This window comes from Pseudopodoces humilis, chromosome 6, assembly GCF_049639895.1.
Source record: "Pseudopodoces humilis isolate 2021_Gansu_Grassland_sample_001 chromosome 6, ASM4963989v1, whole genome shotgun sequence".
Lineage (NCBI taxonomy): Eukaryota > Metazoa > Chordata > Aves > Passeriformes > Paridae > Pseudopodoces > Pseudopodoces humilis.
The window spans coordinates 46,899,813-46,922,916 of NC_142205.1; the positions used below are offsets into that span (position 1 = coordinate 46,899,813).

General features: G+C 40.3%; 1 protein-coding gene across 2 annotated transcripts in view; it reads right to left on the reverse strand.

Moving 5' to 3' along the window:
* Positions 1-16,855, reverse strand: part of SGMS2 (sphingomyelin synthase 2) — a 40,737-nt gene extending 23,882 nt beyond the window's left edge. Inside the window, exon 1 of one of the 2 annotated variants that reach the window (XM_088056336.1) lies at positions 16,770-16,855. The gene's annotated coding sequence lies outside the window, so the exon portion shown is untranslated. Of the gene's footprint in view, positions 1-12,570; positions 13,033-16,769 lie in introns of those variants that run through there. The other variant, XM_005517503.3, reaches the window with a different exon arrangement.
* Between the last annotated feature and the right edge of the window lie 6,249 nt (positions 16,856-23,104).

Here is a 23,104-nt window from a genome sequence, read left to right on the forward strand (position 1 = left end):
TTCTCACTGAAGTTCATGCACCAACCTGAAGCACTACATACTTAAAAAAAGGCATCACAATCTAAGCTTCCAATGCAGTCCCATGGTTTTCTTTAAACTTGAACAAGTATTCCATTAGCTCAAAGCTTTCTATTAATAGAAGAAAATACTTTCCACATTATACTGGCAAGAAAAAACATTTCCTTTTTATATTATTTAATTCAGAAAATACACTGTTTAACTTCAAATACTAAGCACTTAAGTACTATGCACTTCAACACTTCCTTCTTAATTTTTGTTTCTGCCACAAACTGACGAACAGAACACTTGTTTCCTTAGGATAATCACTTCTCCTGCCTGGCAAGCTATCTCCCCACAACACAGGCTATCATTGTTAAATAAATTTTCTGAAAGGATGGTAACAGTGGGCAGCAGTGGAAAATAGTAACAACTATAATCTAAAACCTTTCTGTAATACCTTTCACAATCTCCATTTCAGCCTCACCCTAGAGGTCAGAAAAAGAGGCCAAGAATCCTATTAATGTGTTTTTACTGCCCCTCACAGAGCTACTATTTAAGAACCTATCTAAACATCTCCAAAATAATTCAAACCTCTCTTCATTATTCCCTGCTGAACTGCAGCCTTTGGTAAGAACAATCCTGTACTGAACACCAGGACAGTAATGAAATTCCTTTATGCCAAGCTGCTCATGAGACTCAGCAGAGGCTTTTACGGTTCACATGAGTACTTTAATTTATTTGTCTTCCCCATCTTGCCCTAATAGTTTGAGAATTCTATTGCTTTTTTAAAAGCTTTTAAAAAGGATTTAAAGAACCAACTTAGTCAGAAAGGATTTAAATAAGGAAGTTGGTGATGTTCAAATTCCCACTTACTAAAAATATAAGAGTAAAACTATTTTTGCAAGAAAACAGCTGAATAGCATCTTCAGCATTGCTCCTAAAAAGTCATCATTAGAGTCTTTCATTGTAATGTCACCCAACTGCTTTGGAAAACCTACATCTTGCCCATGCACACACAGCATAACTAAAAAGGTACAAATTAAATTAATGACTGAAATTACATTGATCTTATACTACCAGTTGGTAAAATCTGGTGTGAAAGTAGTGAGGTGACTCTCAATCTACACAGAATGATTTATATTACACTGTATCCATGTACCTCAAGTAGCAACTTCCACGCCTTAAGCCATGTATTGTACTCAGGGAAGGCTTCTGGTCATCACTGAACCTGTTATCTTCAGAAGCAAAGGCAAGCAAATGATCACTCAAACCAATCAAGACTGAATGTCAAGTGGAAATACAAGCTGGCCAATCAAACTGCCTGCTAAATGGTATTCATACCAGCAGCACAGTGTGCTGCACTGAGCATCATTTATTTTTCATTTCTTTAAGTAACATTACTGTCACTTTAAATTTTGAGTCAAGATATTATTTCCACAGGAAAAAAATCCCACAGGCTGGTAACTAGGACCACTTCTCACCTCTGTCTTACTGTCCATGAAAAATGTTGGGCCAGGGGAAATATAGAACTTGTGATCAAGAAAGACATTTCAGGAAGGACATTTGGAAAAAGTGATTTACAAACATGCATCATAATTCTTGGTCACATTTTCATGTAAGGTTCTAGAGCTGTACAGCTCACTTTAAAATAGAAAGTATTTTCTAAAAATTATCCAAAAAGCATTTTATGGCATTCTTACCCCAATTTCCAGCAGATGTCTACAAACACATTGATTTGGGAAAAGGGAGGCCAAAGAGGTGCCATGTAGACTGGCTGAAAATGGAGGGCCAAAAAGATTCTGTAAACTGTTTCCAAGTCAGAACTGCAGCTGACAAAACTGTTCAGGAAAAAGTCAGTCATCCCTAGACCTCCTGAGACTAGTGATGGTGTGAATGTGTGCTAAGTAGCCATGGTCTACAGTATATATATACATATACATGGTCACAGTAAGTAAGTGCTGAATCAACTAATTCCACACAATTGGTAACAAAAATCTAAGGACAGAATTAAGTGTTCAAATGGAAATAGTGTCAACCAGTTTTAAAAGCAGAGAATGAAGAACTTGGCAAAATTAGGGCACAGTAAAAACTATTATTCTGGTCTACCAACTGTCTTTTTCCATGAAGGAGGACACTATCTTATTACATATTACTATTTCTGCTGTGTTCCTGCACAAGTTTTCCTCCAAAATACCAAATATGTCAAGAGATCTGCATCTATCAGCAAGGACAGATCACATACTGGCTTCATAAGTAACCTCCTAAGTTTAGGACAAATGGGCATGATCTGAAAAAATTGTCTAGAGCACAGCTTAAAATCAAGACAATAGTGGCTTGGATTTCAAGAGCTTTCATTAACATAGCACTACAGCAAGCCAGGCCACTTTTTAAGGTATTTACCGAGTTAAATATGCAGGCCAGGACAAGGGCTTGCACAACACAGCCTCTACTAAAATCAGCTGTTGCAGAACTGCTCCTGCATGGCCATTTTGCAGCTAGAGCCACTGCAGGTGTCTTTGCTCTCAACAATCCTCTGGGTGAGTATCATCTTGCCAGGAGTAGGTCGGCATATCCAAGTATCAGTGGCACCAAGAATACCCTAAATTCATACCCTGTATCTATTCTAGAGATACAGCAAAGGAAATGAAGTCTCATAGGGATTTATCCTAGAAGGTCCCCACACCAGTTGCACTTGAGCGGTACTTTAAAAGGTGGGTAACTTCACCATTTCAAAGGTGCACAACTGAAGCACAAAACACTCACATGACAAGGGCAATATTAAACACATGAATGCCACACCTTGCATGACAGACACTGTAGAACAAGAAACACCCCCACAGAAGCAATTACAGGTCTGCAGAGGAGAGAGGCAGCAGCCTTCTAGACTCATGCAAGCAAATTAGGAAGAAATCAAAAAATCCACTTTTCATTAGGCGACAACCATAACACATGAGGTGTGCTAGGATGTTAGTGACAGCTGGACCAAGATAGCCTGAAACATTCCATACCAATCCCAGCTCTTAACACTGCTTTATCAAGACAACGTACAAAGATGGGGATGGTTCTGGACAGGCTATAAAAGCTGGCACCCAGAAAGGTGTATTTTATTTATCTGGAAGCAAAAGTCAGGTGGGGATACTAGCACATTCCAGTCAATGTTAAGCTGTTCCACTCCCAGTGCAGAAGAAGTAATTATTTAAATTCATGCAAACAGTCTAGGCCATGCATGTTTAACTTATATGACAGGTCAGCATTAATTTCATTGAACCACATGAAGTGCAGTTATCCGGACTGTACATATGTATAAACAGAAATAATGGATCATAAGTTACTCATACATTGGTAAGTTTTGTTGGTAAAGAACAGAAGAAATTTATCTGAAATCCCAGAGCAGATCTGTTTTCTCTCCTTCCCAATACTTTAACTAGAAAAAAAGTAAAACAACTGTTTTAAAGAAGTCTTTTAACACAAGGAATGCAAAATACTGTTCTAGCATAAGACACAAATTGAGTTAGAACTTCAGTTTAAGGCCTTCAGAAGAGAATCTATGCCCTACAGCAGATATATTATTCCTTGAAACTTTCCAGATGAGCTCCATATCTCATGCAAGCCAAAGAACACAAGAAAAACAAGTTTTATACACAAAAGTGTTGTAGTCCAGCAAAGCCTAAACAAATCAACCAAAAAAATAAGTCCAACCTTCGAACAAATCTGATTGCCTTTTCAGATAATGCACACTGTGAGCTGCCTTAAGTATTGAATACTCAGATGTACGGGTCTTATGCAGAAGAGAAATGCCACATCTTTAGAATGAAGACACCTGCCAAAGCCTACATTTTCCTATATTCCTGGGACAGCTTTACAGAACACACTCAAACAAGTTAAATATTGAAGTTTAATAGTTTCATTCCAACAGCATGAGTAACTACCCTAATCTAAAAAGGACTGCTCAGAGAAAGCTCTTGGCTTCCCAAAGTTCCCTCATGTCTGACAGTAAGATCGAAAAAGCAGATTTAGACAGAACTGACACTTGTTCAATTCTCCTTCTATGGGGCAAGAGCACAAACTGATCTCTTATTTTGCAAGGAGGCAGTCAGGGCAATCATCTGAACTGTCCAGGATAAAAACTTGAAGTAAAATTCCTTTGGCATATTCAGACACCAGAACACTGAATATTCACAGACACATACTGAGACACTTTCCAAGAAGAACTTGAACTGCCACTAAGCCTCAACATTTGAGCTACTTCACAGCAGGCAATTGAAAAAACAAACAAAACAAACCTTCCAATAAGCACCAAATAAAAAACCTTACTGGAACAGGTACTATTCAGTCTAACTATACAAACCACTTTCTTAACATATACAGGAGATAGAAAAACACAAGACAAGGGGCTCAGACACCCACAGACTCTTAGTAACTGTTAGGTAAAAAGCTACATGCTCTTTGATATGTACCAGCATAAAAATCTATTTGACAAACAGCTTGGTTATCCACAAATGTATCTCATGGGCAATCACTCTGTGGGTGCTGCCTGGCTAAGAGGTAAACAGACACCAAGGTCCTCTCAGACTTCTTAGCTATCTTACATCTACAGGACCCACAAAAAGAAATGAGAGGTGTAGAAACAGTGTTATAAAACAGTCATAATAGTGACAAGATAAAAACGTCATCCTAAATAACAATACATTTTCTGTCCACTAATATTGTCTTTTACTCCAAATCACACTATGACAAATACATAACACTAAAAATACCATCCTGCAGTTTATAAGGCTTTTGATGAAAGGAGAAAGCCTTCTGCTCCGATTCTAACTGGAAACACTACAGAATATCACTATAAACGCATGTGTCAGGACATTTTTCATACCACATTCTCATCAATGCATGACCAAATCATAAGCTATACAGTATCAGTCTAAAACCTGCTAAGCAATACAAACCATTAAAATCAGAAGCACCTTCAGAATAGATCTATGGAAAATTAATCAAGGTAAGGGTTCTCCAAGCAAATTATGGAAGCCTAAATACAATATTCCTCTAGTAGCTGTCCTTGTAACTGCAATAGAGACTTTGGTAAGAACAAACTTGATCTGCATGTTGCACACATCACAGTCAAATTTTGACTAAGCTGTGTTGCCTCTGTCACACGTTCTAGAAAGGCTTGCAGTGCTAAAAGCTTTGTTCCTGATTCTACTATTATGGGAGGCAGAGGGAGAACAGGAAGAAAGTACATATGCATGCACACTCAGAACGAGTAACAGGTAAGGTAAAATAACGTCGTTCTAGTGTTTGCCCTTACTACAGCATAACAGAACAGAGAGCTTCTGCTTTCCTGACACCCTTCTCTGCCCTACAGACCTTTGAAGGGGAATAGTACCCCATTTTAAATCCAGTCATTCAGTTCTGAGCTTTTCAAATGTCAGACAAGCAAACAGATTAGTCAAACTATGATGTTTAAGAGTTTATATTAAACTTTATCTTAGTACAAATTAAGGGGAAAAAAACCCCAAATAAGAAACTTTTTATGGAAACATTCATTCTGCATAGTAAAACAAAACCATGCACCTTTTTCAGATTGTCCAGTGACTAGGAAGTAATGTACACAAGAAAGCATAAACTACCTGCAATATGTAAAATTATGCTTTAAAATAACCCCAAACACTTAATATCAAGGAGAATATTTTTAGAGCAAGAAGCATAATTATTTAGCCCAACTATCTGAGCATTGCTATTTGAGGTACTGTGCCTTGTGATGGTTTTGGTCAGCTGAGGTTTATTTCATCCATCTTAACTTTTAAAAATCAGCACATGTTACTGACTTTACCAGAGAGATACATATTAGTCCACCCTACTTTATACAGTTTGTTCCAAACAGAACAACAAAGAAATGTTGCGTATCTTCACACTTTTGCCTGTTTGCACATATGGAAATAGCTGAGCCATTTATTTAAGACCCGCATGGAAGAAGCTAATGCCCATACTTCAGAAAACAAAAAGGCCAAAAAGAATGCTTTTCTCATTGGAAAACACTTGCCATTCAACTGTGTAGCAAGTGTAGTATTCAGTTTCCAAGTCATAGTTATTTCTAAAAAGATGAATTCTAAATAATCTGAAAATTCAGGATACTATCACAGCAGTGGACAGAAGTTTAAACTCATAATGCTAAACTTTTTAACAAGTTGCATTAACTTCCAAATTAACTTCTAAGTTAACTATGGCACCTTGGAAGGAACAATGCCTTTAATACTTCTTGCTCCAATGCCAAACAGGATGCCACAGCCCTTCCTCTCAAGACTCAAGTCCACCATGAAAGCTAAATTTCTAGGAAAACAAAAACATCAGAGTGTTGTTTTTCTATGTTAGTGCATGAGCACTTTTAATAGTCAATAGCAGGACTCAAACCATTTCAGCTAATGTGCTGTCTCAGAATGGAAATAAACAATTTCACTTTGGAGGACAGCCTTTAGCTTTCTGGCACATTTTCCAGATGGAGCTGATTTTTTTTTTTCCCCCCAAAAATGTCAAGATCATTCCCCATAGCTGCACGCAAAGCATACACATGCTTTCAAAGCAATTTGCAAACAATTCCGTGAAAAAAAGCATCTGCATTTCAGTAACAGCAGCTTAATCAAGTGTATTAATTTTTACTTATAAATTAGAGACAAGTTTTAGCCTCTAAAAGACCAAGATGATATGCCAGAAGACAAGAATGAACTCTTGACAAGTGACACTCAAACTAACATAGAAAATCTGAGTAAAATCAAATTAAGACAAGCTTGTGGTTCTGAGACTGGTTGGTATTGTAAGGAACTATTACCTTGCATCCTTACAGATTAGTATAGTATTATGAAAACAGAAGAAACCCCAAGCTGTGGTAGGACTTCTGTCAGGCTCCTAATACACAGGAACTAAAAGTAACACAAGTTAACTTTTTAAGCTACAACATATTGATAGTTTCTATACACTCCTGAAAAAGTTACCAGAAAAAAAAACAGCACCTATGAACAAATCCAAATTGGAGTCATTAGAAGTAGTACCTCTCAGTATTACACAAAAAAAAAATCCCACCAAAACAAAACAGGGCTTTCAGAATTTCAGTTTAAATGCTTTTGATATTTTACTGAAATTGTAGTATATAAATCTGAACCAGAATACCTATCAGAAAATGAAACAATTCTACATTAAGTGTTGTTTTAGCACTGTTAATACAGTAACACAGCATCACAGGTTTTAAGACGTCCTTTTTAAGTGACTGCAGTGATGGGAACACTTTGTTCCAGTAGAGCCTGTGTTCAGTCTCAAACCAAGACATGGGCAGTGATATTTGGCATAAAGCAACTACAGACAGCAAGTTCAGTTTCCCATTTACAAGGTTGATGTGGGGAAGTAAAAAAGAAGTTAAAATAATCAAATAAACTAATTACTGTAGAAGCACACTAGAGCTATCAACAAGCTAAAGGATTATATCGTGCCCTCCAGATAAAAGAGAGAATTAATGACTATGAGGCATGACCTTCTCTACTGCTGCTTCTCTCCAGCAAATTATGTCACCTTAATAAGGAGACTGTCTCATTATTTCTGATTTAGCAGTAGTCTGGAATATTAAATGGAGCATGCAGAGTTGAATTCCATTTCTTGGATACGACATAAGCATAGCATAGCTGAAACTGGAAAAAAAAGTCTGGAGACTGCCTCTTTATTTAGCTCTGCTCCACTAACCAACTGTCCAGCACTAGAGTGAACATAAGCAGGAACTTGGGTGTGTGCATAAGTAAACATTTTGTCACTGTTATGTACATTTCACACGGCTGAAATGAACTGTGAGGAGTCATTCGGCACTCACCACACAACAATCTAAGATCTGAGGAGGCTAAGCAAAATACACACTCTAAAAAGAGAAAAATTAGAATATGCAAACATATTTCAACACAACAAAACAAGTAGTGAGAGCAGGTGACTTCTTAATAAAGGACTTTTACAGACACAAGTGTTCTATTAAAGATTTTCTGGGGAGGTAACATATGCCGAAATACTTGTAATAATACTTCAGTAAATGGAAAAAATTACCATTTGCTTTGGGCTTTAAGCTAGGTCTTACAAGATCCAAGAGGCCTGTTCTTTGAGGCTGGACAGACTTCTGCACTCTGATAGGACTAAAGCCTCATATTTATTTTATAGTTAACACAGGTTTTAAAAAACAACAAAACAAACCACAACCAAAAGCAACCAACCAAAAAAACCCCAACAAATTAACAAATTTAAGTTCTAGCATTAGAGGCATGAACTATGATCCTAGATGTATGATCAAGCAAAACAAGAAACCCACTCTTCTCTAAGTTACACACTACAAACACAAACTCCAGTTAAAAACTCTTTACTATCAGAACTTGCATGAAGACAGAAATAATATAATAATTAGTCAGAATAAATGTACTAATAGCGGGCTTTTTTACTTCTATGGATTTAGTCCATATTAGTACTTAAAACTTCACTCTGTGAAAGCGAAAGCTTAAGCTTACAGTAGCAGCAAGGACTGACACAGGCCTAAGATATCAATAGGCAGTCTAGGTAAAAAGATCTTTCCCAAACACAAGGATGTTACGAAATTTTACATGGGCCATACTGGTTTATGACAGCTAACAGGTAAACCGGCCTCTGAAACATTTCACTAAGAGCATGACCAATTGCCTGGGGACCCTTGAAAACCAGTGATCATAAACTGATGCAGGCAGTTTGCAAATTCTCAGATGGGGAATTAGAAAAAACACCTTAAATATAAATAGCTCCCCGGGGCTTTTTGTTCACTTCCATTGATTTCTTTTGTGATATCCATCTCTTCCACCATCAGAGTAATATTAGTGTGATTGAAGATACAGTTAATCATCATTTGTACTTCAAACTTTTTACCTAGTTTCAGCCATTATATGCTTACATCTTATCTGAAAAACTGAATCCAACTCTATATGTTCCATTTAAGATTTTAGATTACAGCTAAATAAAAAATAATCCAGAGGGAATTTATTTTAAATTTAGCCATTCTTAAGCAAACATATTCCTAAGTGCTCTGCACCAGTTCAGCTTAAATCAACCAAATTAAGCTGATGCAACTTTTGAAAACATTCAGTGCTGTGCCCAAGAGGCTCAGCAGTTCCCCAAGGAAGAACAGGTGTACAACCCTAATCCTAATTTACATCAGTAACCACAGACATAACAACACTGCAAAGTTTAATACAAAGCTTACTACGTGGCAAAGGATCCTAGTAAGATTCCGCCTGCGAAAATCTCTTCATATAAAGAAAAAGAAACAGAAGACTACAGGACAGAGCAGAAAGATATGAACTCTATAGGCCAGGTGAAAAGCCAGGAACAGGAAGACATTGCAATGTGTGACTGCAAAACTCAAACTCTGGAATTCTTACAGGTCTACTAATATCAGCAACTTCATTTTGTACACAAACTTTATCAAGAATAAGTGAGATGTCCTTGAAATTTATACATGGCAGTTGAAAGCTAACCTCTATCAACTGGGGAGGGTAAGTGACAGCAAGGGCAAGTGACACCTGACTTTTTGTTCAAATTAATAGGACGTTCTCCCATTCTAGAGTTACATTTTGGAGAAACTATTTTTTATGGAAAAAATAAGTAGTCAAATCTTGAACACATGCTTTTTTGCTATAAAATTCTCATCAGAATGAATGCAGTGAAGTTCTCCTGATTAATGATGCTCATTATTTTCTCCGAGGATCTAGACCCAAACACTGGTTCATTAAGAACCATTCTACTTGCAATGACCACCTCAACAGCCTCAGATACTCTGACAAACTGTTTCTTCATTTGTACAAAAGATTAGACTCTAACATTTTTAAATGCCATCAGATTGCAAGCAGGACCCACCTGACACATGGTAAATCAGGAAGTTGTACTCAGCAACCACAAGCATGACCTCAAGGCACAGTAGTCCCCTTGTTTTACAGATACTGCAAGTATGTTAGCTAGAGGGTAAGTACCATATTTCCCTAAGGCTGCTTCAACTTTTACTATATATTTTAGTTCTATTAAAATTCTTATCAACAGCCACAAACTTCCAAAACCAATTATATTGGTAAGAAGTGCTTCATTCTCTGCATCACCCATATCCCCACAAGATCTGTTCTGGGAAGAAAAACAGTGAAAACTGTTAGTGTTAACTTAAGCAAGCATCCTCATACAGGAGTCACTTGTGGTTATTAACATTCTGGAGCCTCGCCAGAACAGCTGGATTTCAGGATAGTTAAGAAATATCCAGAATAGGCTTTCTGTTTGAAAGATAAGACAGAGCTATCTGTGTTACATAAAACTTTCCCATTAGCAGCTCTTAAGGTCTTCAGCATCTGCTGGGACAGTGGTGCCTGGATGCCTGACATTCTTAGTGTGCGCAGCATCTTTGGGGACAGTGGTGTCCATGGTACAAACAATTCTCCCAGCAGGGAGAGATCGCTGAAGACAGTGGACCTAGTGTTACATTAATCTTCACAGCATCTATCCGGAGTAGTGCAATACCATAGCCATACTAAATAATATGTCACAACATCTGTATTGTCCACTCGCCACAAACAGTATCAAATAACATCGTAGGCCAACAACCCACCAAAATCAGAAAAAAAAAATCCAAACAGAAGATGCAGGCAATTTTATTACAGATGTCTGTATCTTCAAAGTCTACTTCTGTTCCAGGAGACTACAGTGTAAAGAGCCATTTCTTAAAAAAAACCCTACATTTTCTGCTCCTTAAAAAGGGCTACTCATCTTTTAAATCCATCATTTGTTTAAATACTTATTCTGTTAATCCGTTAAAATCAATACACTACTTTTTAGTCTTCATACCTTTATTATGTTATACTCATATAATGTAAATAAAGAACTCCAGTTTTCAGAATTAAAAATCCCCAAGATTAAGTCTCTTATTCAGCTCTTCCAGAGACAGGGAGGTTTGTGTGTGGACTGAGTTTTCTGCATTGATAAGGGCATCTTCAGTTTTTCACTATACTGTATCCCTGATATAACATTTCTGATCTCTACTTAGAAATTAATTCAGAACTTAATGTTTCATCTTACAGTATTACAACTAAAACACACTTTTACAATGCTGAAAAGTAAGTGCTTAACAACATGCCATCCACGGCTCAATATTTAAAATTTGGAGGTAGAGGCATTCTATATTGAGATTTATAAAACCCCAAAAAAACCTGCTTTCTTCAAGTTGTTATTTCTCCATTGTATAAATTTGCTTCAAGGACAGCATAGAAATCTACCTTATTAAGGGCCTTTATCAGCTTACTATCATTGTCTCTTTACATTTTCACCTGAAGTTTCTCCCGATCACCACTTGATTTGTCTAACACCCTCTAAGACTGACATACTAAACAGGGTACACTGGAGTATTTTTCTAAAGGACAGAAACAAGTACATGGTTTTCAGTAGAAAGTGATAATCCATGTCTGATTTTGAACAAACAGCCTAAAAGGAAAGAAATATGGGAGCAAGCACATTGACCTTTCTAGCAAATTAAGCACTAGATTATTTAAGTTAGGGCAAAACAAGGAATAAAAGTTACTGGTTTCACAGCAATTAAGTATTTAAGGCTATAGAGCCTCAAAAAACCTGCCTTGTCAAATAATAATACACCTAAGCAACTACACTAAACATAATGAAAAAAGGAAATTGATTTTAGACAAACCATTTAATAAATGTGGTTTAAAGTGAAGCCTGCCAAAACGCCTGTAAGGCCTGCTGTCTCGGAGGAAGTACCATGCACCTCCTCAGTTTATACTAATAGTTCTACAGAACCATTCACTTGTATAATTAATATTGCATAAATTAATAGCTGTCAAGTGGTGTGAGGACAGATCACCTGCCTTCCTAAGGTATTCAAATCAAACAAAATAATTTGTTTAGAAATTGACTAAACTGATCAACAGCTGTTCTACATTGTATCCTAGTTTTATCACCCTGCCAGAAGATTATGCATTAACTACTTTTCACAGGAATTTTAAGCTAAATTTACTCCAGAAACCATACAACATTAAAAGAAATGCAACCTGCCACTAAGTCAAGAAGTTTAGTTCAGCAGCACTTCAGGAAGTTTAAGAGTGGCTTGAACAGATCAGACATGCAACAAGGAAAAAAAAAACACCTATAACAAAACACCTTTACAACACCCTTACGAGTCTTATAATACTCTATCTTCCTGAGAAATCCCACATTTTGAAGTCCCCTCCTGAGCAGCTAGGTATGTGGTACCGCTCTAAGGGGTATGTACACATTGCCCACACCAAAACTATAGATTTTTACTCGCAAACTAGGTATATTCTGTAAATCACCTATTGGCAAGAGAAATCAAAACAGCAGGTGCCCTCCCTAGCTAGAGGGGTCTCAAAGTCTAGAAATGGAAGAGACCACAAGTGCAGAATTGCTCTTCCCAGTCTCTATCCAGCTGACACACATAGGTCTTCTGCGAAAAAGAGGCTCTCCAAGCCGGTACCTGTGGTATGCCACGGTTTTAATCCACCTATGCCGTTCCCAACTTACCTACTCTGCTGTATATGCAAAAGCTTGCACTGCTGGCAGTTCCTCCTCCAAAGGCGGCTGGAAGTCTTTTTTGGAGCCTGAGGGCTCTTAGGTTTGGGCTCTGCAGTTCCAATGGGCAGACACTCCCACCAGTGAGGCAGCAGCACGCAGAAGCAGCTAGAAAGTTTGCCACAACCTCTACCTTCCCCTGCAATTTTCTCCTCTCCCAACCTCAGCGTCTTCTCCTTCCCGGCGAAAGGGACGGGCGTTAAGGGCGTCGGCGGAGGCGACACTTCTCGCGGAGGTTTCCTGCCTCAGCAGTGCCGCAGCTGGAAGGGCTCTCCCGCTGGAGGGCGGCTCCGGGCCGGGGGGCGCCGGGGGCAGCGTTCGTTCGGGGTTGCGGCCGCCGCCGTGTTTGCCGCGAGCCTCATGCCCGCCGCGGTTCTCCCTGACATCATTCATTCTGCTACGCGCACGCCCGCCCACTCCATTTCCAAGCCGTGACTCACCCCGGCGCTGCCGCCGCTGTCCGGGGCAGGGCCGGCCGGACCGGCCGGACCTCTCGGAGCCCCCGCCCGCCGCGCAAGGTGCCGGGCCCGCCCGCCCGCGCGGCCCCACCGACGCGCGCCTCTGCGCGCGCGCCGCCCGCCGCCCCCTCCCGGCGGGGCCGCGCGCCCGCACCGCCCCGGCGCGCGCCTCTGCCGGGGCCGCGGGGACTCGGCGGGGCCGGGCTCCCCCCGCCCCGAGCCCGCCTGCTCCTTCCCTCGCACGGCTCACCGCCGGGCAAGGGCCACGTTAGTCCGGGAAAGGAGGGTTCCCCTGCCCCACTGGAACGCCTGCTACGGGAAGGGCACCGCCCGCCCCGGCAGCCAGCACGGGGACAGGTGCCGGGGCCGCCCCCGCAGCCAGGCCACAGCCGAGAGCCGCCGCCCTCCGCAGCGACGGGCTTCCCGGTTTTGCCGGGGGATTTGATTTCCCCAACTGCTCACATGACGGATGACTGTCACTGAAAGCCCCTGCTTCTCAAGTCCCTTCCTCTAGACCTGCCTTTCCCCGGGGTTTTGGTTTTTTTTGGTGGGGCTTTGTTTGGCTTTATTTTTTTTTTTTTTTTTTTTGCGGTGGGTGGAGGGGTATTTTTTCGCCCCCCTCCCTCTTTTGTTTTCAGAAGAGTTCCCCCATCATTACGTAGCAGCCAGATTTTGTTGGGAGTTTTCCAGTGTAAGAAACACGTGATTGGCGGGGGAGGAAGGGAGGGGGAAGAAGGTGTCTACTCATCCTCACCGAAACTCGCTCTGGCCGATACACACCTGTCCTGCCACACTCACCCGGCTGCAGCGCCCAGCGGGCACATGACAGCGCCGGCCCGGCACACAACCCCGGGTTCGAGGAAGGCACCTGACCCTCTGTTCGTCACACCCCTGGAAAGCCCCCTTCACCCAGCTATTGGCTATTCTGCTTGGGTTGCTCACACTTTGTTTTTTTCCACAAAAGCTTGGGGGAAGGGAAGAGAGAATCTGCTTTATTCCAGCACAGAGTGGAAAAATTTTCCGCACTCTCAGATTTCTGTGGGACAGAGAAACTACCCTGGTCCAATAGTGACAGCCAGGGCACTGCTACAGACAGAATGCCAGGATTTCCAAGTTTTATCTCCTGCAGGCTTAATGCAAACAGTCTCTTATAACAAGATAAACAATTCAGCAAGGGTACTGCTATTCCTGTTGCTAGGTGAATGCAAATACACACCTGTAGTGCTGAGCCAAAGACAGCTGCTGGAACCCCACAGCTCTCTTTCCTGCCACTGTGATCCCTCCCTCCAATTCTCCTAAGTGAGTAATGCATCCTTTAAAATAAAATCTGAAGGTTAAAAAAAAAGGTAACATGGGAAGGGAATTTGTTTTTAACTGATTACAAAGATACCTACCTATGCCTTATTGCATACACAATCACATGCATGCCTTTGCAGAATCATATCATACTTCAACCTGTTATGCAGAGAGGATAACAGACAGAGTAACAGATCAAGAGTAGAAATAGCAATGCAAGTGTAAAAAAAAAGTAACTACAGGCAAAAATACATATAGGTACAGCAAAGGCTAAACAGAGGCCTCCCCTAGTTTTCCATACTAAAAAAAAGCCACTGAAGAAAGGTTAAGAGCAAAGACTGGAAACTTTACTGGCATTTTTCCAAATTATTTAGATAGATCAGTAAACTGAAACACTAGCATTACTCTTAAATAATAATCTCTGAAGCACTGCATTTGAGTCAGTAAAAAATAGCAGTACATTTTCTGACTGTTCAAGGCTACACTTCACACCCAACCCCACAAGCCCATCCATGCAGAGGAAAGGTTGAAGCGTAGAGCTCAGAGGTGGATCTGTGAGGAACAGCTTGCAGGAGAGGGTCTTTAATCTGATAAGAACTGTTTGCAAGTCCTGCATAACAACAAACCTTGTGAAAGCAAGCAGCAAATTTGTGAAGTCACAAAACTTGCCAGAGGAAATAGCAGCACATCTCTTGATCTTTACTTTAAACTAAACTAACTTCAGAAGATTATTTTCAGACAGGAATTATGTGAGAGACAAGAAGACTTACAAAATGATAAGTTATTTTGAGGAAAAAGAAACCTTGCACACACAGACGAGAATTCCATGGTGAGACTCACATACAAGTCCCATTCCCCTTCACCTCCCAGGGAGGCAGACGAGAGGGAGAGTACAGAAACAGAGTTTTGAGGGGGAAAAAAAATTACTGTTCCTTTCACTTGGAACAAACCCAGCATCTTTTTCATTACTGTTTACTTTTTTCCCCCCTTTCATGAGATCAGCAGGGATATTATTGGAAACAGTAATTCTATAAACAAACACAGCCAGCTTGTGCATTAAAATTCTGACTATTTCCAAAGAGACACTCTAGCAGTTTTCAGAAGCAGCTACCACCAGAATCCTGCTTAATTCTACCATGGGAGAACTGAAGCTGCAAGATTGGGTTTGTAGTGGGGAGAACCAAGAACCATACAGAAATTTCTAGTTCAAGCTGACTTGGCAGTTTATAGACAGAAAAAACAGTACTACTACAAAAAAAAAAAAAAAAGCAAGCGTTTTTTTGTGTGTAGTCAAGCCATAGCAGAATTCTGTGCAGAAACTTGATAGGCAAAAACTATGTACCTGTGCTCAGCCTAAGTAGTTTCAGAACTAATTAAGGGTATGAGCACACATGTTCTAAGGAGCTCACGTACATTTGTAGCCTTTATTGCAGCTGTGTTAAGAGCAGATGAAAACATACATATTTTATGTGAGTGTATGACACACTTCAGTATAATTATAGTCACTTATAATTCTTCCTTGCCTTTTCTTCAGGTAGCATATAAATTAGGATAATCCTGTAAACTCCTCCTATTCAGGTCTAACATTCTGTTCTGTAACCTGGTTCTCATGGCAGCCCCATTATATCTGTGAAGGTGCTAGTTGATACTTCTACCTTAAAACAGATGGAGTAACTCCAGAATGATTTATTATTCCCACCCAATTATGAAAGAGTAAAACACTAAAGCCCAATGTAAGTAGATTATACCATGAAGACATTCTTCATCAATCTTTAAACACCCCCTAACAAAAATAAGTTCCGCAGTTTTTGAATTAGATGCATTTCAGCAATGACATGAATTCTAGGCCTCCAGATTATTATTTTTGATTCATTCACTAGTTATTTTTCATCATCAAGGGCTTTAGAACAAGGAGAAATCTTACTTTGTAAGCTCACCATTAATGTCACTATTTTTTGGGAACCGAAGAAGTGGATGAAAAGATAAGCCACTATAGAAATCATAAGACAAGTTTTTCCATCACTCCTTTATAAGCACCAGTTCCAAAGTACACAGTCCTGCCCTACTACTGGAGAGGCTGGAGCCTTAAGAAACAAGTTTATAAATTGCCACAGATGGATCAAGCACAAGCTCAGCTGCTTAAAGCCTACCTTAACAGGTCAACCCCTCAAAAATAATTAAAAACAAAACCAAATAAAAAAGGAAGACTACTACTTACTATAAAGCACAGTGCTTGCCAAGCCAAGCACTGCCATACTAAGCACACAGACATCGCTTTAGCGCTACCAGCTTGCACGAAGAGCCCTCAAGCAAAGAAAGCCCACAGACGCTCGCTCAGCCCAGTCCCCACGAGGGAAAAGCCGGGGGAAGCGCTCCCCGCCGGCCGCCCGGGGTTACCTGCGGCCTCCTGCGCCGGCCCAGCGCTCCCGTGCCCGCCTGGCCCGGCCCGGCCCGGCCCCGCTGCCCCACTGCCGAGGCACGGCTGCCGCCCGCCCTTCCCGAGCTTTCAAAGGAGGCGGGAAGCGGCGCCAGGCCAATGGCAGCGGGAGCCCGCCCGCCCCGCAGGTGCCCGCCTGGGCTCGGCACGCAGCGCCCGCCGCCGCCTCCTGCTCCGCTCCCAGCGGAGTCCAGCGTGGAGGCGGCTCGGGAGACAGCAGATGCTTCTTCCTCCAGCCACTCTCTTTCGCGTCCCCGAGACTTACAAATCCGTGATTATTGTCTCCCGTTTGCCTAACCTTGGTGCTTTACACAGTTTACATTCCTCAAAAATTGCTATATTAGCTGTTTTCATAACCACCAGCTAGGCAGAGATATTTAGCTTTTTAAACTATTTTTTCAAGGGCTTATGTGTTATTGAGAACGTCCCTGGATAGTTTCAGAGGAAAAAAAAAAAAAAAAAAAAGAAGCTTTGTGGAATTATTCTCCCTGCTAAAGAGCTTGTGGGGAAAAAAACCCAAACTGATTTAGACTACAGATTTTTTTAACAAAGCAGTAAGTTAAAAGAAACTTTTTACTTTCCCTCACTATTTCGCTTTCATAAGCAGAAAATCTGTACCTCAAAGTTATCCTATTTTTTTATTTTGGATATATTGTGGGATCATAGAATCATAAAATCATAGAATGGTTTGGGGTTGGAAGGGACCTTAAAGATCAAGGTCCAACACCCCTGCTGTGGCCAGGGACACCTTCCACTAGACCAGGTTGCTCAAAGCCCCACCCAGGGATGGGGCATCCACAGCTTCCCTGGGCAACTTGTTCAGTGTTTTACCACCCTCACAGGGAAGAATTTTTTTCCTAACATAGCTAGGAATGGGACAGAGCAGGAGAAAGACGGGGGTGTTTTCTTGTTTGATTTTGGTAATTCTTTAAGTATTCAAACTGTATTAAATCAGACATGCCTTAGAAGCTGTGAAATAAGAGATCTTGGTTCAGTTTCTTTAAAAACTGAAGCAAAAAATTGATTTTCTGTCTAAAATACGTGCCTCTAAAATTACTGTCTCCAGCTTCAGAGAGGTTTCTATACACCACTGTGGCATTTCAATAAATGCTTTTCTTGTATGAAGCAAGGCTTTGGCAGAAATAGGAAGAGTGGAGGTACTTCCTTGACAGAGGCTGTAGGGAGGAAATGGGAAAATAAATTCTAATTTATCATCTCTATATGCATGCAAGGTGATTCTAGGAAAGTGGATGACACTGAGTGATGCTGCTGACACGCCTGAAGGATAGGATACCAACCAGAGGGACCTAGACAGGATCCAGAAGTGGGCCTGTGGGAATCTCATGAGATTTAACAAGACCATGTGCTGGGTTGGGACAACCCCTGGTACCAGCACAGGCTGGGGATGGACAGACAGAGAGCAGCCCTGCTGAGAAGGACCTGGGGGTGCTGGTGGGTGCAGGATGGACACGATCCAGCCATGGGCACTCCCAGCCCAGAGAGCCAAACCTGTCCTGAGCTGCATCCAGAGCAGCGTGGGCAGCAGGGCCAGGGAGGAGATTCTGCCCCTCTGCTCTGCTCTGGTGAGACCCCACCTGCAGGGCTCCACCAGCTCTGGGGTTCCCAGCACAGGAAGGATATGGAGTGTTTGGAGTGAGTCCTGATGAGGCCACTAAGTTATCAGAGGAATGGAGCACCTCTCCAGCAAGGAAAGGCTGAGAGAACTGGGATTCTTCAGTCTGGAAATGAGAAGGCTTAGAGATGACCTGTTGCTGTTGGACACGAAATGAGTCACATGGATGCAGCCCGAGGTGTGCTGGAAGAAGGAGTGCACTTTATTTTTTCCCTCAGTATTTATAAGCTTCTGACCACAGCCAGGGATTGGATAGTCAGGTTAACACCTTCCCAACCACACTGGCCGTGAGAGATGTCCATCAGAAGATGTGTATCAGAAAGAATGTATACATATCTATGTTTACAGTCACTGTTCTGGGAAAGTTTTTAGAAACTATGTCAACAAGATCGAAAAACTGAGTTTTCAGAGTGACAATGACCTAATTGTTGCCTTCCAGTACCTGAAAGAAACTTACAGAAAAGATGAGGCAAGATTATTTACAAGTGCATGTAGTGAAAGGACAAGGGTGAATGGGTTTAAATTGAAACAGAGTATGTTTAATTTAGATATTAGGAAAAGAAATCTGTACTGTGAGGGTGGTGAAGCACTGGAACAGGTTTCCCAGGGAAGATGTGGATGCCCCATCCCTGGAGGTGTTCAAGACCAGGTTGGATGGGGCTCTGAGCAACCTGGTCTAATTGAAAGTGTCCCTGTCCACAGGGATCTTCAAGATCTCCTTCCAAGTCAAACCATTCTATGATTCTATGAAGCTGCATCAAGCAGAAGTATGGGAAATATTCTCAGTCTACTTCGGAAAAGAAGTAACACTTTTGGAAACAACTAGAAGATCAGAAGAATGATGCTAGGCAGCTAAAAAGGCTTATTAAAGCTTTTCTGTAACATCACAAGGATTTCTGGATATGATAATAAATGCATGAAAAATAAGACAAGACTGCTGCGCTGTAACAACTGTCACAAAGTCAACTGACAGGTGAATTATCCCATTTTTTTTGCTACTCAGTCTTATCTACTGTATCTTCTCTTCATGCTCCTGAATAGCTTTCCTCTCTAACTCCTCTGATCCCATCTTTCCCATGTAACTTTCTATTAATTTCTCATCCTTGGGACTTTTTTTTTGCAGCAGGCCCATATTCTGAAGAGTTGGGCTAAGCCTCTGACTACTAGACATCCTCTTCAACAAAAATTTATAGGGCTTTTCCCCAGTAATACAAAACAGAAACCCATAAATTTTAATATAAACTGAACAGTAGCTGAACAGATCAATAGATTATCTCTGTCTCTCTGTGTGTGCTTTTTCTATGATGGAAATTTTTTATCTGATTCATCTGGAAAAGGAGAAAAAAAGTAGAGGGAAAAGGAAGTAAGACTGGAACATGAATGAGCAATACAAAACTGCTAAGATCTACCCCCCTCCCCATTGAAGCTTAGGAGCAATATAATTTTTGTATCATTATCTTACATTTGAAGATTCTATTAATATGAGGACTTCTTTTTTAGCAAAAATTATTTTTAAACCTAAGCAGCTGACACAATTGCATGAGGGACAGGTGGCCTACTTTAAAAAAAAAGTGACTGCTGTCATCATCTGAATGTAAATTCAGATGAATTCAGATGAATTCAGATGAATTCAGTATGAAACACATGGATAGCTCTAACATAATATGGTAACCTCCTGTCTAATCTTCTGTCCTGGCTCTGATAGCAGGCAATGCAAGAAGCTTCAAGAGAGGCACAGAGGCAATATCAGTAAAAGCTGGGAAAAGGACAGAGAGGAGCAAAGCATCCTTCTGTCTTAGCTGCTTATCAACTTACCTTCCAAAGGAGAAGAACAGAATCATTAAATTTGGAAAAGACCTCTAAGATCATCAAGTCCAATCGTCCACCCAGCACCACCACCATGTTGACCATTAAACCATGTCCTCAAGCACCACATCCACACATTTTTGGAACACTTCCAGGGATGATGCCTCCACCATTTTCCTGGGAAGTCTTTTCCAATGCTTTACAACCCTTTCCATTATTTTTTTTTTTTTCTAATATCTAAGCTAAACCTCCTCTGGTGCAACCTGAGGACGTTTCCTTTTGTTTCCTTTCTGCCTAGCATAACAGGATATGCATTTTCTCCTTTTAAGTAAAAAGACCAACAACCAACAAGTAAATTTTAATGAAGTTATGCACTTAAAACCAAAAGATTGCTGCTTTTGGTGCATTTTTCTTGCGCAGAAGATGTGATGCTCCTCAATTATGTAAGACCTTAATACAATCCTATGCCTATTTCTCTAAGGCTTTAAAAAAGTTTGAGGAAAAATACCAAAAGGTGGACAAAATAGCCTCAAAAGAAATTCTGCTATTATTTTGTGTAAGACTGTAGAATAAAGTCTGACTGTGAAATAATGGCTAAAGACATTCTGACAGCTATCATTTAAGTGAACTTTACTTCAAGTAAGTGAATGAGTCATGAACCTCAAAGGTAAAGAAGCAAAAGACAGAACTGACTCATATATCAATTCTGAATTTCAAATATGACATGCTTCTTTGACATGCTGTGTATTAGCAGGGCTTTAACATGTCTTCTTTTTCACTGGACCAAAAAGATAAATGAGTTTAGTAAAAAGACATATGTATACTTTTGTTCCACTGTATTTGAAATGTATTCAAAAGTAATTTGGTGCTTATTCTTACTTGGAAGCAAAATGCCCTGGTGTCAGTTATTAAAGTGGTGGCCAAGAGATTCAGCGCAAAGGCCACAGTTGAGAAAATGTTGTTTAATGGATGATTTTTTTAGACTGAAAAGTACAAGCTTTTCTGCCAGTTTCTACGTATCATCACACAGATATGATTAGATGGCTTCTGACGGCATGAAGCCAAGGGATCCAGGTATTGTTATGTCCTGCCAAATGTACATTTACTGTCATAAAAGCATGTTCTAAAGTGTCTTTTCCTTTGATTCATGTTTTTAAGTTGATTTGGAGGAAGATGCAGAAAGAGTGAGTTATAATACAGGGAGAAGGGTCCTTCCTATCTGATAAGAAAAAGGATGAAGCATCTTCTCAAGTGTCTAGCTTGAGAAGAGGGGCAGATCTCAGAACAGATGAGGAGGCTGATAGTTTTCAATGAAATGTCTCAATGGAAGACACAATAGCACAGTCTTGACTTTAGGTGTTTATACACAGGCAGACCTCTGTGATATCTTCATTGTTAAGAGTCTAGATTCTTGTTCTGCTCTTATAAATAAATCACAAAGAGTTGTAAATATAGATGTCTCCAAGTTTGCACACACTAGGAAAGGCAATAGAAAGTAAGATGGAAATGGAACTATATTCAGCAATATGATGTTGATGGGAATCTTGTATCTAGTATGAATATAATTGATACTGATTAATTATGCACCAAGCTGATTTAGCATTGTTGTGCCAGTTCAGGATAGGCATAAAAAGTATCAAAGCATTAAAAATCCACAGTGTAATAGGCTTTGAAGAAGGAACTATACTGAAACCAGAAATATGAGGATCCTTAGCTTCCTTTCAGAGTACAAAGAAAAGCAAAGCATGTATTGTACTCTGACTGGAGAGTAGTACTTCTTTCTGATCAAATAACAATGAGAAAATGGTGGCAGCTACTGCCCTGACAATAACATCCCTAGTAAGTTAATGACCAAATGTAATTAATGAAAAGATGAAGCTTTTTAACGTGTTTGCCTGAACCAAAAGCAGCTATGTTGATCATCTCATAGAAATAACTCCAGCCAAGGACTTTTCTAGCCCCACTGGAAAACCTGCAGTACCCGTGGTCTCTTCAAGTAAAAGGAAAGTAAGTATGTGTGATTTTCCCAGTAACTAGATAAAAATGGGATTGTACAGTATTGACTTCTCCAACATTCAGCTGCATATCAGAAAGAGGATGAGGTTTTCTTGACTTCAGCTCATTCATCTATATACCACAAGCAAACATCACACTAATTTTTATCAGTGGGAAATCTAGTGCATCTAGAATAAATAAATCTTGGAAACATGAAATAAGCTCAGAATGAAAACATACTGGGATAGCGGGAGTGTCTGTGTGTGTGCTAGCACAGGTGTGAGACAGATCATGCCTCTGGTATTTAAAGTATGAGAAGAAACTTCAGAATCACCAAGTGCTGGAGTAATCCTATTAACGTGACTATATTATAATATTATTCCAAGAATATTACGGAAGGAAAGAAGGCCACACAAGCCCACAGTGCTAAATGCTAAACTTTTTTAGCCTGCCAAAAAAATAAAATCCCAAACTTCATAGAAGATAGGCAACACTAGAAATCTAGTATTTGTCTTAGGATTTTTAAATGTAAGACTGGAATTCTATTTCTAGGTCTGCTTTGCAATGTCTGGCAAGCTGCTTCTAATTATAGCTTTTATGTATTTTCACTGGTTTTTGACAGCCCAGTTACCAGGGACCTGTGACCAGCCTCCTCTATCAAAGATTTTGATCAGTTGTGACTGTATTTTGAAACTCTCAAATAAGTTTATACATATTTTTTGGGGAGGACCTGCCCCCTAATTTTTCTTCCCATTGATCTGTCCATTTTTTAAAATACTTTTGAGTATTTTAATAATTTAAAATTATCTAGAAGTGAAGATCTGGAAAACTGGCTGTATGTCTGTACTTGTATTTCTGACT